The sequence below is a fragment of the Elaeis guineensis genome, chromosome 8, assembly GCF_000442705.2.
Source record: "Elaeis guineensis isolate ETL-2024a chromosome 8, EG11, whole genome shotgun sequence".
In the NCBI taxonomy this organism is placed as follows: domain Eukaryota; kingdom Viridiplantae; phylum Streptophyta; class Magnoliopsida; order Arecales; family Arecaceae; genus Elaeis; species Elaeis guineensis.
The window spans coordinates 125127865-125145307 of record NC_026000.2 but is presented as its reverse complement, the minus strand read 5'-3'; positions in this window follow the sequence as shown (position 1 = coordinate 125145307).

The following is a 17443-nucleotide window of genomic DNA, read 5'->3' as shown; positions in this document are numbered from 1 at the left end:
AATAAAATATAATAAAAAATTCAATCTCATCATTCCTCAAGTAGATAAACTAAGATTGATTAAAACATCTAAATCTAATATCAAATATCAAAATTCATGTCTCAAAATTCATCAATAGTTGACTATAAGCCCATAATTATCTAATAAATTAAAACTCAGTTGTGAAATCTTCAACCTCGTTAATATAGACCTCAAGCTTGGATCATCTTTTATTCTCAACTTTATTCATCTAGATTTAAAAAAAAAAGATATGAGCTATACTAGCTCAATAAGTAGATCTTATGCTATCTTATCAGATCAAATATAAGTTAATACATGCATTAATAAATCATTACAGAATATGATTATCATTAGAATATAAAATTTTCATAATAACAGTATATCATAAATTAATCATACTTTTGTATGTGCATAAATTATGCAATTTACAAATATATGATTTCTAATATAAAATATAAATAAATTTATAAATTATGTGAACTTAGTAGATAAGGTCATAAATCATCTGTCATTTTGTCACATCATGATTCTTAATAATTTCTCAGACTAAATACTAAAGTTACCTTATATCCATGATAAGGCCATAATCAAATTATCGATAAATATCAACTACTATTATCTATTGACAGCTTCGTATATTAACTACTATTATCTATTGATAGGAGCATGTATCAACTACTATTATTCATTAACAGAGTCGTATGCCAACTACTTTTATTCACTGACAGGGTCATATACCAACTACTATTATCCACTGATAGGGTCATATACAAACTACTATTATCTACTAGTAGGGTCATACATAACTATTTTAGAGTCTTTTATCATATTTTTAAAATAAATATTCTTAAATCATATTTCATCAAATCATATTTTTTTAAATGATGCATAAATATGATACTGAATAATTTCATAAAGTTCATGATTCATAAATAATCTTTAACATTAAAATAATCATGAAATTATTCTTTTCATAATAAAAAATAAATTTCATAAATATGGAGTTCATTTTTTATAAATAAGTATTCATATTAAAATATTCATAGGATCACTATTTTATGATAAATCATAAGTTTTATAATGAATATGCTCAATCCTTATTTAATTTATGAAAATATAAATTAATTTTTTTATGAAAAAATAATTGATAATTCAAAAAGAAGGAAGAAATATTTAGGTTACTTATCTCTTTTATCCTAAGCCTTCAAACTTTGTTAGATAAATTTATCGAACTTATTTAATATATTAAAAATATAATTAATTTATATTCGATAAATTTAACCATAAGAAAATTAAGAACACAGTAGATTGGATGGTTGGTCTAATAGGCTATCTGAGCATTAGGATAATTCAAGATCTCCTAGCTAGGGGTCAGATCTTAGCGACATGATCAAAGAATCATGAAGCACAGATTAGATTAAAATCAAGATCGATCAATAGGATTCATCAATAGTGGATTTCAAATATACTCGATATAGCTGGGGTGGGGTTTACATATTGCTCGGATCCAAGCAATTTCGGATCTATTTGAAAAGATCATATCAAGTTCATACTGAGGTCCATGGATCAGATAGAAAAAGAGGATAAAGAGCAAAATCCTAGTGAAAGATAAGAGAGAGAGAGCCCTTCTCTCTCATTTTTTTTTTCTTTCTTTTCTTTTTCTTCTTCTTACCTTCTTGGCTGGATAAGGGATGGAGGTGGCTGATGGCTAGTCATCGGAGGACCAGCAGTAGACAGCAGTGTGTGGCCAGTGATGGGTGACAGTAGTGCACAACTGCTGGTAGTGACTGGCTAGCAAGAAAATCATGAAAAATAGGATCAAAAAATAGAAAATTTATGATTTTTTTCTTCATTTTGGTCATTGGCCAATCACCGACGGCGATAGTCTTGCAATAAAGGCTCATAAAGAGGTTGGACGACTCGAGTACTAGTTCGACATCAATGGACGGCGGTGTTGGCAGTCAAAAAAAGAAAAAGGCAAAAAATTGGGGATTCTTTTTGTGATGGATTTTCAATGAAGCTGGTGATCGGCAGCGGTGCCCAAAGCCATGAAAAGAAGAGAAAGAGAGAAGGAGAGAAGGAAGGTAGAGGCTTTTACCTTGGCTCTGGTTGCATCTTCGATCCAAAACTTTGGTGGGCATGAATCTAGGTAAATCAGCAAAATAAGGAAGAAAAAGGGAGGAAAAAGAGAGAAGGAGGGCCGGTGCTCGTTGTGAAGTGCTTTGGAGGGAGAGAGGGAGTTTATAGTGGGGAGGGGAGGTCGAATCCTCCCTAAAATCAGCTTCCTCTCCATTGAAATTGGATGGAAGAAGACTCCTAGCAGGAGTCTTCTTCATCGTATATTATTTTTTCTTTTTTTTTATGCTTTAAAAGTCATGCTAATTTTTTTGCTGCTTTACAATTTGTGTGGCTTATCCAAATTGTCTAGGTTATCACATGAACTTTATGAAAATAGTTGATTTATTTTAAGTAATGTCATGATGATTTTGTTATTGAAGAACATTTATAGGTTTGAATGCTATAAAGCTATTTAGTATCTTATTTACGTATGACTTAAGAAAATATGCTTTCAGAAAATATGATTTAAGAAATAAGATTACAGACTCTTAATTAGATGGTACAACCCTCATCGATGAGTATAATAGTTGCCATATGACCCTCACTAGTGGGCATAATAGTTGGTATACGACCTAGCTAGCAGATATAATAGCTTATAGACTATGATATCCAATGGATCATGACCCTATCACAGGTATATATAAGGTGTTAGGAAAAACATAAGCAAGCTAATTTTTTTCTTCTTGTGAGATTAAATAATTTTAATACAATTATCATAAGCAACCAATAATAACCAACACCAATAACAAAGATAAATCAAACCACAAAAGAGAATACCAAAAATTTTACGTGGAAAATCCAGAAATGAAAAAATCATGGGACCAAGCCAAGAAGAAAAATTTTCACTATAATCAATGAGATATACAACTCTTCTGAAAACTTCAAAAATCACACAGACCATAAATTATCAAATCTACAGCAAATAGCAATCCCAAAAAATCTCACAATCTAGTGTCAAATAAAAATTTAGGTTAGAGATTATCCGACAACAATCAAACCATTGGATCACCGTATGCTGGAAACATGTCTGCAAAATTTTAGGCCAATCGGAGTTGAATCATCATTCCGATTGGAGCCAAGAGGTCACAGCCAATAAAAATCTCCTTTTTCTTTTCTCTCGGGTGGCACTCGCATGTCTGCATGCATGAATAAGAGAGATCAAAAGAGAGGGCGCTCTCTCTTTTAACCCTCACATGGCCCACCATTTATTGGGCCTCTACATGGGCAGAACCCAACAAATCTCCCCCTTCTGATCAATGTGGGGGCTTCACCAAATCTGCCATCTATCTGCCCATCTCTGTCTTATCTCTTGATAATGCTTTTGTCAACATGTCTGATCCATTTCTATCAGTATGAATTTTCTTAAGAGATAACAACTTATTTTCTAAAATATCATGAATCCAATGATAACGAATATTAATATATTTGCAACAAAAATGAAAAGTTAGATTCTTACTGAGGTGGATGGCACTCTAACTGTCACTGTAAACTGTAAATCCTTTCTGCTTCAGTCTTAATTTTTATAGAAATTTTTTCATCCAGAGTACTTCCTTATAGGCTTCAATTATAGCAAAGTATTCTACTTCTATGGTAGATAAGGTAATATATTTCTGCAATCTAAATTGCCATGACATAGCTCTCCCTATAAAAGTAATTAGATAGCCTGAAGTGGACTTCTTGGAGTCAACATATCCTGCCTAATCTGCATCACTATAACCACATAATATTGGTTTATCAATTTCAAAGCATAAACAAATACTAGATATTCCTTTAAGGTACCTGAATATCTACTTCACTGCTTTTCAATGCTGTCTATCTAGGCTAGAGAGAAATCTACTGACCACACCAACTGCATAAGCAATATCAAGCCTGGTGCAAACTATAGCATATATTAAACTGTCAACTGCAGATGTATAAGGCACTTTTTCCATCTTCTCCTTCTCTTCTCTGCTAGTAGGACACTACTGAGAGCTTAACCTAAAGTGGCATGCGAGTGGAGAGCTCACTGATTTTGCCTTACTCATGTTAAACCTATCAAGGATCTTCTCGATGTATTTCTCCTGAGAAAGCCATAACTTTTCTTCTTTTCTATCACGAAAAATTCTCATACCAAGAATATGCCTGACTGGTCCTGAGCTTTTTATTACAAAAGACTTACTCATCTTTCTTTTTAGCTTATTGATTTTCTTTCTATCATGACCTACAATCAACATATCATCAATATAAAGCAGAAGTATGGTAAAATGATCATTATCAAACCTTTTAACCAAAATACAATAATCAGAAGAGATTTTTGTATATCCATGATCTGTCATAAATGACTCAAACTTTCTATTCCACTATCGAGATGCTTGCTTTAGACCATACAAGCTCTTCTTCAATCTGCATACAAGATGCTCCTTGCCTTTGACCTTGAACCCTTTTGGTTGCTCCATATATACCTCTTTCTCTAGATTATCATGGAGAAAGACTATCTTCACATCAAACTGATCAATCTCTAGATTCAAGGTAGCAGCTAATTTGAGCACAACTCTGATAGATGACATCTTCACTACAGATGAGAAGATCTCTTCAAAATCAACATCCTGCTTCTGATCAAAGCCCTTCATAATTAATCTGGCCTTATATCTTGGTTGTGAGCTGTTCTTTTCATTTTTCAGTCTAAACATCTATTTATTTTTGAGTGCTTTCTCATCCTTAAATAGTTCCACCATCTTAAATATGTGATTGTCATACAAACTTTGCATATCCTCTTGCATGGCTTTCATCTACTCTTCATTTTGCTAACTTAAAGTAGCTTCCTGGTAGCTCTCTGATTCTCTCCCATCAGTCAGCAATATATACTCATGAGTAGAATGTCTAGTAGAAGTCTGTCTCTCTCTACTAAATCTCTTCAAAGGTGCTGGTTCTGTAGATACCTGCTCACCAAGTTGCTCAGAGACTGCTTCATCAACTATAGGAGACTCATTAGGTGTAGATATAACATCAACAAGAATCTTAGCATCTACTGGCTTATGGTGATCTCCCTGTATCTCCCCTCTGTTATCTACAGATAAAGGGACTATATCTATGTCACCGAGATTATCTCTGAATGACTGCCTTTTCTTAGTCTGTTCAATATCCTCAATAGTTTGATCTTCCATGAATACAACATCTCTACTTCTAATCACTTTCTTATCAACTGGATCTCACAATTTATAGCCAAATTCTTCATGTTCATAACCTAAGAAGATACACTGTCTTGCCTTGCTATCAAGCTTGGATCTCTCATCTTTAGGAACATGAACAAATGCTCGACAGTCAAATACTCTCAAGTGTCTGTAGAAAATATCTTTCTTTATCCACATTCTATCTGGTATGTCACTATCCAATGGAGTTGAAGGAGAAAAATTAATTCCATCGACTGTAGTCCTCATTGCCTCACCCTACAATGAGTTAAGCAACTTAGCATGTGAAAGCATGCATCATATCATTTCCTTAATTGTTCTATTCATCCTTTCCATCACTCCATTGTGCTGAGGTATCTTTGTAGTAGTCTTCTTAAGCTTAATACCAAGATCTTTGCAATACTTCTCAAAAGGATCTCTGTATTTTCTACCATTATCAACATGAATATGCTTCAACTATTTTTTTGTCTCACTTTCAATACTTGCATGAAAATGCTTAAATACATCTATTATCTAATCTCTAGATCTCAAAGGATATGCCTAATTCTTTCTAGAGTGGTCATCAATAAAAATAACAAAATAAGTAGCACCACCAAGACTTTTAGTATTCATAGGATAGACATCAATATGAACCAAATCAAGAATACTCTGACATCTATGAGGATGTAATCTATAAAATGTATGCCTATATTGTTTGCCAACCAAACAATGAGTACATGATGATAGATTAGTATCTTTCAAATCTGACCGGAGTCTTCAAGAGCATTTACTTCTTCTCTATATATCCTGACTTCTGTTATGTAGAGAGCGTCCAACTTCTTGCCTCTGACTTTTATCAATGAGCCTCTAGTGAGTTTTTATCTCCCTTCATTAAAGATACTACAGTAACCTTCATCATTAAGACAACCTATAGAAATCAAGTTGAGACAAATGTCTAGTACATGTCTAATATTTTTCAGCAGTAGCTTGCCTCCTATGCTGGTCTCTAGCAATAAATCTTCCATACCTATAATCTTGGAGACATCATTGTTTTCCATTCTCACTTATCCATAGTCACTTTTCACATAGAATGTGAAGAAATTATATCATGATGTGACATGATATGAAACAGCTGAATCAACTATCCAAGTAGAGTCCTGACATGTGAGGTTGATATATCTATCATCACAGATAATAAACACATCACTATCTAAAGCTGCTGCTGCTGTACTCTTCTTTTTGTTATCTTTCTCTTCACCTCTTTCTCTTGACTTTTCTCTTTTGAGTTTTCTACATTTATTTTTGTAGTGCCCTATCTTGTCACAATGGAAGCACTTGATGTTCTTCCTTTCTTGTGATCTCCCTCTGCTATTATTATGGTGCTAAGGAGTCTTGCTATTACTCCTCCCTCGCCTCTCTGTAATAAGTGCCTCAGATTGACTGGAGATTTTTTATTCTCTGTGCCTTATTTTTTTATTGTACATGCTGTCCTTTACCATATTCAATGTCAAAATACCTTTAGGGGTAGAGTTGCTAAGTAATACAACAAATATCTCCCAACTATCAGGTAAAAAACTCAGTAGAAGCAATGCCTATACTTCATCATTAAAAATTATTTTAATACTAGTCAATTGATTCATCAAGTCAAGAAACTCACTCAGATGTTCAGTCACTGAACGATCTTTCTTGTACTTCAAGTTGACTACCTTTTTCATCAAAAATACCTTATTCTGTGGGCTCTTTCTCTCATAAAACTCCTCTAATTTTATCCAGAGTGAGTTGGTATTGATCTCTATGGCAAAATGATGGAAAACATTGTTGTCAATCCACTGTCTGATCAATCTAACAGCTTTCTTGTGCATAACCTGCCGCTCTCTCTCTGACTTGCCTTCTAGTTTCATGCTATCTCCTTCAATGGGCTCATATAGATCTCTGTAGTATAAATAATCCTCCATCTTTGACTTCCAAATCGAATAGTTTGACTGGATTAATTTCAACATAATGCCTATGCCACTGTCCTCCATCTAATCAAACAAGATTACTATAGCCGAACATGGCTCGGATGCCAGTTCGTTAGGCAAAATAAAAGTAAGCTGATTTTTTTTCTTCTTCTGAGATTAAATTATTTCAATATAATTATCACAAGCAACCAATAATAACCAGCACCAATAACAAAGACAAATCAAACCACATAAAAGAACATCAAAAATTTTATATGAAAAACTCAAAAATGAAAAAAATCATGAGAATAAATAAGAGAAAAAAACTTCAACTATAATCAGTAAGATACACAGTTTTTCTAAAAATTTTAGAGATCACACAGACCATAAATCATCAAATCCACAGCAAATAGCAACCCCAAAAAATCTCACAATCTAGTGTCAAATAAAAATCTAGATTAGAGGTTATCTGATAACAATCAAACTATTGGATGTGAAAAATCATATGCAGAAAATACGTCCGTAAAATTTCAGATCAATCAGAGTTGAACTATCATTCTGATTGGAGCCAAGAGGTTGTAGCCAACGAAAATCTCCTTTTTCTTTTCCCTCGGATGGTGCCCACATGTCTGCATGCGTGAATAAGATAGATCAAGAGAGAGAGCGAAAGAGAGGGCACTCTCTCTTTTAACCCTCATGTGGCCCATCATTTATTGGGCCTCCACGTGGGCAGAACCCAATATAAGGTGACCTTAGCATTTAATTTGAGAGTATTGTCTTAATGCAATGATATAGCTATTTATGAAATTTACATATGCAATAGCATGATTCATTTTATGATATATTCTATTATACAGTTACTATGATTAGTTATATATTTGCAACAATATTTATAAATTTGTAGATTGATATATATATATATATATATATATATATATATATATATAATATATATATATATATATATATATATATATAGTTTTCATGTCATGGACTATTATGTTAATATGTCTATGAAATGCTTGATTTGTAATAAAAGTTATTTTCTAATGATGTATTAAATCATGTAAAATTAATACTTGATCCAAGAAAGTAGTTCATGGTTACTTACTTAGCTATGAGGCTCATTCTTTTCTTTGTTCTTTTTAGATAAATAAGGTTACTAAGATCAAGGAGGTATAAATCAAATGAAGGTTAGTTATTAAGCTTCAAATATAGTAGTAGGTTAATAATAAATTTAGTTACTCGCCATGAAATTATGAGTTATATAGCTGTGAATATTTAAACATTCGATTTAGTCACTATGTACCTGTACTTCTTTGTTTAATACATGAAAGATTTTGAATTTATTATTGTATTTTTAAATAAATTTTGTATAAATTTTTTCTTGTGGGCTTCTCATTATTATGAGCAATATCCTATGGTAGCATAGCCATATCATGTTCCAGATCTGGGACGTGACACTTAGTGGTATCAGAGCATAAATTTGATCATGGATAGCACTTAGGATCTAGTAATGATAGGTGGGTCTTGTCTAGTTACATCTTGCTTAATTAAATAAGTGTAAATAAATCTTCTTAATTCTATTTTTCTCAAATATTAAAATTGATTAAGATTGATATTTATTATATATAAAAATAAGCTATAGGAAAGAGAAATTTTTAGCCAAGTTTAATGCTAGAAAAAGTGAAGCAAAGGTGGCTGCGAGGAGAGATGCCAACCAACCAATTGAGTAGACTCTAAATTATTGGGAATAGTATCCCAAAGCCAATCATCAGCCTGTTGACGGTTGTGCTCTTTGTTGTAATAGTACATAAATTATAAATAAATAAAAATTATTTTGATATTTTTTCATCACAAAATATTTCATCTTCTAATGAACTCCTATGTTGTGGTGAAGTCCTTAGGACTATTTAGACTCGACAAAGGAAGATTTATCGTTTAGTCCTTAAACTTGTTGCGACCAAATGATACGTTGTTATCAAGGACAACAACGTTTATCGAGCATAGGTCATTGTGTGTCACATAAGTTGGTTGTCCTCTTAACCAAGGAGTGTGGAGACACTGGTATGGCATACAGGTGAGATGTAAGGGTACATCTGTACTGAATGTAACCGACTCCGGAGCTATTTTTGCTGTTAAGATTTGCTCCGATGGGATATAGGTATAACTATCCCTCCGACCTGAGACCGCCACGATGACTTGCAAGCAACTTACTGCACTTAGGCACTGGACTACCTGAATTTCTAATTCAATAACGGAAGGCTGCTAGGTGTAGTCAAGTACTTGACTTGTCGGTGCGTGTGTCAAGATGGAATTGACCACTCCCATTAAGGAGCTGTGTACAGTCATGTTTCAATTTAGCAAAACCTTGACCAGGGTAGTCCTAGTGAGGAGTCACAGGACTGTTTGAATTGAACACGATTCGGATGATCTGATCAGGGTTGACAATTTAACCCCGAATCATCCTATACACAAGGGTCATAAGGATGAATTATACAGTAACCATATTCACGTAGGTTCTGAGTGTTGCGATTGTGATTTTTTGACCTATCCGGACGTCGGATACCATTGCTAGATGGTCACTTCGATTAGTACAGGAATTGGTTCCTATGCTACCGGCTTAGGTTCGAACCTGCGGGGTCACACACATTAGAGGTTTCTATCGATCTGATGGTTGATGAAGAGTCCTTTATGTATGAGATTTTGTGATCGAGAATCAGGATTCTCTGATCACGAATTCCACATATTTTGTGTACCGGGGTCAAGAGTCCCACTGGTTTGGGACTCTTCGATCAGGGTTACATATCGATGAATTCTGATGTCCGATTACCCATCAGATTTGGACTCAATATTTATGAAAGATTTAATTAGTGATTTGATCATTAATTAACTCAATTTGATTGAGTAATTATTTTTTGGATCAAGTCCAATTGAATTGGATTCAGTTGGGTTTGAACCGATTAGGTTAAGAGTTGACCTAATCGTCGAGATGGTTTGGTCCCTGATTTGATCAGGTGTTGGACTTAATCAATTCCTAATTTGATTAGGATTTTATTAAGCCTAATTAAGCCTAATTAGGTTAGATTTAAATTAGTCTAATTGGGCCTAACTTATTTGGTTCAATTAGGTTAGTTTAAATAATGAAACCACCTTGACCCAAACTCCCTGCGCCACCTCACATCCACTGCACCCATTTGAATTCACGAGAAAGAATTTCTCGTAAATTTTTTCTCACGCAAAGCCCTCCTCACACTCTACTTTAATGCACCAAATGAGTGGATAAGGATGATTGGTTGGCCATTCAGATTCAAAACAAAGTTTGAATTTGAATGAGCAACCAATCTTAGCGCCTTAACCTTATCCTCTTTTAACGCCCCATTTATTACACGAGAAAATATTTCTCATGAAATCACTCACGCACAAATTAAGCCACACCCTCCTCTTCTCACGCCCTTAGTGGATAGGGATGAATTGGTTTCCATTTGAATTCAAAATTTGATTTGAATTCAAATGTGCAATTACTCACCTTTATCCTCTCACGTGGATAAGACGTTTGTTGTTGTTTTAAAAGGAGGAGAAGAGAGGGGCGTGGGAAGAAAAAATTTTGAAGAGAAAATCTGGGGCGTGAGGAATTCTTGTGCCCGAGGTGAAGGTTCATATCCTTCCGAGAGAAAAAGAAAGAAAATAAAGAAAAAGTGTGTGCAGGGTTTTAGTGAGTTCCCCAGGGTTTCAACCTGGGGTTCGGGAAGTGAGAAGGTGAGCTACGAGTGTCGTGAGCCCATCAAATTTTAGGAAGATCTTCAAACCTCCGGTAAACGTCCTAGAATAGATAATGTGTCAGAAGTCTACCTTTGGCATTGTAGGCTAGATCATATCAATAAGAACAGGATAAACAGGTTGGCTCAAGAAGGAATTCTTGAAGTAGGTGATTGTGAATCACTTCCAACCTGTGAGTCCTGTCTTCTTGGAAAGATGACCAAATCACCTTTTACTGAAAAAGGTGAGCGAGCCAGTGAACTCTTGGGTCTGGTACATTCTGATATATGTGGACTCATGAGCTCAAGTGCAAGAGGTGGATATTTCTACTTCATAACCTTCACAGACGACCTATCGAGGTATGGGTATATCTATTTAATGAAGCATAAGTCGGAGTCGTTTGAAATGTTCAAACTATTCCAAAATGAGGTAGAAAAATAAACTGAAAAGTGTATTAAAACTCTTCGATCTGATCAAGGAGGTGAATACCTTTCCAATGAGTTTCTGACATATCTTGGGGAGAATGAGATTCTCTCTCAATGGACTCCTCCTGGAATACCACAGCATAATGGTGTATCTGAAAGGAGGAATCGGACCTTGTTGGACATGGTTCGATCCATGATGGGGTTTGCTGGTCTGCCGATCTCTCTCTGGAGATATGCGTTCGAATCAGCTTGTTACCTTCTAAATAGAGTTTCGAGTAAGTCTGTAACCAAAACACCATATGAGATATGGATATGATGTAAGCCAGTACTCTCGCACCTTAGGATTTGGGGGTGTCCGACTTATGTTAAACATTTAATTACGGATAAGCTAGGACCTAGGTCTGACAAGTGTAATTTTATAGGATACCCAAAAGAGACCAAAGGGTATTATTTCTACCTGACTGATGAGTAAAAGGTGTTTGTCAGACTTAAGACAATCTTTTTGGAAAAAGAGTTCCTTGATGAAGGGACTGTTGCCTCTAAGGTCGAACTTGACGAAGTTCGATAGGTGAAAAAATCGACACAAGTTGCTGAACCTGAACCGGATTTGATTAGATCAGATCTGGAGCCCATTGTTCAAGCACCCTTAAGGCGATCTGGTATAGTACCACGTCAACTGAACAGATACTATGGTTTCTTGGTCTGGGATGACGATCCTATCGAACTTGATAAAAACGATGAGGATCCGATCACCTACATGGATGCAATACAGAGATCCGACTCTGAGAAATGGCTAGAGGCCATGAAATCCGAAATGGAGTCCATGAAGGTCAACGATGTGTGGACATTGGTTGATCCACCCGAAGGAGTAAAACCCATAGGGTGTAAGTGGATCTTCAAGAGAAAGAGGGGCGCAGACGGAAAGGTGGAAACCTATAAAGCCCGTCTGGTTGCCAAGGGATATCATCAACGTTATGGTATAGACTATGACGAGATGTTTTCTCCTGTAGCAATGCTCAAATCTATTCGGATTATGCTTGCGATAGCTGCTCATCTGAACTATGAAATCTGACAGATGGATGTGAAGATAGTTTTTCTAAATGGAGAGCTGGACGAAGAGGTGTATATGATACAACCTGAAAGATTTACATCCATAGATGAGTCTAAGGTGTGCAGGCTATAGAGGTCCATTTATGGACTTAAGCAGGCATCTCGGAGTTGGAACATACGTTTTGATAAGACGATCAAGACGTATGGCTTCATTAAGAATGGAGAAGAGCCCTGCATTTATAAGTGGGCTAATGATCCAGTAGTAGTATTTCTTGTATTGTATGTGGATGACATTCTCTTAATCGAGAATTATGTCCCTGCATTACAGAGAATAAAGATTTGGCTGTCGTCAACTTTCAAAAGATCGACGGGAAGGAGAACCTAGCCGACCCATTCACTAAAGCCATTGCGGTGAAGGAGTTCGACAACTACAAGTCGAAGATGGGTATTTGATACTGCACTGATTGGCTTTAGGCCAAGTGGAAGATTGTTGGGAATAGTGTCCCAAAGTCAATCGTCAGCCTGTTGACGGTTGTGCTCTTTATTGTAATAGTACATAAATTATAAATAAATAAAAATTATTTTAACATTTTTTCATCACAAAATGTTTCATCTTCTAATGAACTCCTATGTTGTGATGAAGTCCTTAGGACTATTTAGACTCGACAAAGGAGGATTTGTCGTTTAGTCCTTAAACTTGTTTGCGATCAAATGATACGTTGTTACCAAGGACAACAATATTTATCGAGCATAGGTCGTTGTGTGCCATATAAGTTGGTTGTCCTCTTAACCAAGGAGTGTGGAGACACTGGTATGGCATATAGGTGAGATGTAAGGATACATCTGCACTGAACGTGACCGACTCCGGAGCTATTTCTACTATCAAGATTTGCTCCGATGGGATATGGGTATAACTATTCCTCCGACCTGAGACCACCACGGTGACTTGCAAGCAACTCACTGCATTTAGGCACTGGACTACCTGAATTTCTAATTCAGTAACGGAAGGCTGCTGGGTGTAGTCAAGTACTTGACTTGTCGGTGCATGTGTCAAGATGGAATTAATCACTCCCATTAAGGAGCTGTGTGCAGTCGTGTTTCAATTTAGTAAAATCTTGACCAGGGTGGTCCTAGTGAGGAGTCACAGGACTGTTTGAATTGAACACGATTCGGATGATCTGATCAGGGTTGACAGTTTAACCCTGAGTCATCCTATACACAGGGGTCATAAGAATGAATTATACAGTAACCATTTTCACGTAGGTTCTGAGTGTTGCGATTGTAATTTTTCGACCTATCCGAACATCGGGTACCATTGCTAGATGGTCACTTCAATTAGTACAAGAATTGGTTCCTGTGCTACATGCTTAGGTTCGAACCTGCAGGATCACACACATTAAAGGTTGCTATCTGATCTGATGGCTGGTGAAGAGTCCTTTATGTCTGAAATTCTATGATCGAGAATCAGGATTCTCTGATCATGAATTCCACACATTTTGGGTACCGGGGTCAAGAGTCCCACTAGTTTGGGACTCTTCGATCAGGGTTACATATCGATGAATTCTGATGCCCGATTACCCATCGGATTTAGACTCAATATTTATGAGAGATTTAATTAGTAATTTGATCACTAATTAACTCAATTTGATTGAGTAATTATTTTTTGGATCAAGTCCAATTGAATTAGATTCAGTTGGGTTTGACCCGATTAGGTTAAGAGTTGATCTAATCGTCGAGATGGTTTGGTCTCTGATTTGATCAGAGGTTGGGCTTAATCAATTTCTGATTTGATTAAAATTTTATTGAGCCTAATTAAGTCTAATTAGGTTGGGTTTAAATTAGTCTAATTGAGCCTAACTTATTTGGTTCAATTAGGTTAGTTTAAATAATAAACCACCTTGACCCAAACTCCCTGTGCCACCTCACATCCACTGCGCCCATTTGAATTCACGAGAAAAAATTTCTCATGAATTTTTTCTCACGCAAAGCCCTCCTCACGCCCTATTTTAATGCACCAAATGAGTGGATAAGGATGATTGGTTGGCCATTCAAATTCAAAATAAAGTTTGAATTTGAATGAGCAACCAATCTTAGCACCTTAACCTTATCCTCTTTTAATGCCCCATTTATTACACGAGAAAATATTTCTCATGAAATCACTCACGCACAAATTAAGCCACGCCCTCCTCTTCTCACGTCCTTAGTGGATAGGGATGAATTGGTTTCCATTTGAATTCAAAATTTGATTTGAATTCAAATGTGCAATTACTCACCTTTATCCTCTCACGTGGATAAGATGTTTGTTGTTGTTTTAAAAGGAGGAGAAGAGGGGGGCGTGGGAAGAAAAAAATTTTGGAGAAAAAATCTGGGGCGTGAGAAATTCTTGTGCGTGAGGTGAAGGTCCATATCCTTCCGAGAGAAAAAGAAAGAAAATAAAGAAAAAGTATGCGCAGGGTTTCAGTGAGTTCCTCAGGGTTTCAACCTGGGGTTCGAAAAGTGAGAAGGTGAGCTACGAGTGTCATGAGCCCCCCAAATTTTAGAAAGATCTTCAACATCCTCTCAAGCATGTCTGCTGATGATCTGGAGCATCTGAAGAATCGACAGACATCGATCGAAGGAGTTCGATCAGCATCGGCCGTCGAAAGGGCTCTACAACGAGCTAGCACTCGTGAGGAGTCGATCAGACCAGAAGCTTCGTGTGGATGATCCGCAGAGATCAGACATACTGTGTGGCTGCATCATGATGATCAGACTCTTCCGACGGTGATCAGATTGCAACGATCTACTACCCGCATAAAGGTATTGTGTTCTGAACACATTACAGTAAAGTATTTACTGTTCAAATTCGAATTTCAAATTTAAATGCATGCATGCTATATATCATATTTAGATCCTAGTGCAGGATAAATTTTTATTAATTAATTAGATTAATTAATAATTTTCACTGTAAAATAGTGATTTTGAAAAAATTTTAAAATTACCATTTTACCCCTGTACTGAATTTTTCCACATAAATACCATAGCCACTCAAGCTAATATTACTGGACTATGCTAGGTAGTGGCTCAACTACTCTAATAGTAATATATAGTTTCAGATGGCTCCTCGATCTACTTATTCTCCAGAAAGCTACCATGAGAGGTTCAGAAAGCTTGACCCACCACATTTTGAGGGTAGAGATGATCCTTTAGTGGTTGAGACATGGATTCAGGAGACAAAAATTATATTTGATGTGCTACAATTTCTCAAAATATAAAAGTACGAGTAGCCATTCTGATGCACAAAAAATATACTGAATTTTAATGGATTGCAACCAAAACTGGTTACAAGAATACTAGAAACTAACTTTCTTAAGAGGAATTTATAAGAATGTACATGTTTTATGATCAATATATTCAGGGTCTATGAAATTGAAAAGGGAGAATAAATTTTTAGCTCCGTGATAGATAATGAATATGATAGTGCTAGAATATACCAGTAAGTCTAATGAGATAGGACACTTCTGACCTTATGCTAGTGAGCCCAAAAAGATAAAGTAAATAGATTTGAGTGGGGTTTGAGATGTATAATTTGGCCTCGCTTGTCCTCCCATATTTTCACCAACTACAAAGATATGTTGGAAGTGGCTCTAAAGGTTACAGCAGATTTGAATAGATTTGAATAAGATAGGGGCAACAAGAAGAGACTTAAACCAGCAGGAGCTCGAATTGACCCGCAAGAGGACTCAAAGATCAACTCTAAGGGTCTATTTGGGGATGTTGTGGCTTTTGGTCAGGAAGTAATTTTTAGTAGAAGTTATATTTTGATGTCAAAAGTTATTTTGGGATAAAGCACTTTTTTGTTTGATTGTAAACATCCTAGAATTATTTGAAAGTTGTAGAAATAATTTGTTGTATGTTTGGTTCATAGACCCAAAAACTGCTTTTGAATGACAAAATGACCAAAAGGATAAAAATCTAAAATGATTCTAAAATTGTTTGGACGTAAAATTTGCTATTTTATTTTTTCTTATGTTTCTTTTTGCATATTTTTTAAAGTTATCCATTGACTTTCTTATTTTTTTTCAAAATTGTCTTTGTGTCATTAGGCGGGGATGGAGATGAGAGAAAATTAATCAAAGAAAGAGTCTTGATACATAAGAAAGTTAGCAAAAAAGGATGTGATATGGATGGAGATGAGAAGAGACTAATATGAAGAAAGAAAAATACAAAAAAGTTAGATAAAAAAGAATAGATGAGAAGAGATTAATAATCCTAAAAGTTTGAAAAAAGGGATGTAGATAGAGATGAGAAGAAATTAATTAGAGATGTAGATGGAAAAAAGATGAGATTAATCTAAAAAAAAGAGTCCTGATAGATAAGAAAATCAGACAAAAGGGGACGTTGATAGAGATGAGAAGAGATTAATAATCCTGAAAGAGATGTAGATGGAGATAAGAAGAGATTAATAATCCTAAAAATTGAAAAAAAAAAGAACATAGGTGGAGATGAGAGGAGATTAATTGGAGATATGGATGGAGATAAGATGAGACTAATCTAAAAAAAAATTCTGATATATAAGAAAGTGAAAAAAAAGGACATACGAGGGCTATTGAGAGGATAGCACATTAGTTTTTTAGAAAAAAACTAACATCTTATAAACGTGATATTTAGCTTGCGATGCTGTATCCATGGAAAGCAAAAAAAGTCAGCTTTATATAAACTACATTTTAAGGGATCTTAAATATAAAATTACTTTTGGATCATAGCCAAATACTTAAAGTTCTAATTTTAGACCTGAAATCACTTTTGATGACTACAAACATACACCCAAACATGCACTAAGAAGAAGAAAGATGTCGAGACTTCTGAGTATTGCAACAAGAATCATGATGAGCCTTATCTTAAGAAGGTTGGCGCATAGATCTATGTGGCAAGGTGGGAAATCTAGCATAAGATGGTCTTAAAAAGAAGAAGGATACCAATACAAGTAATACAGTAGTGATAGGTATAATTCCAATAAACCCAA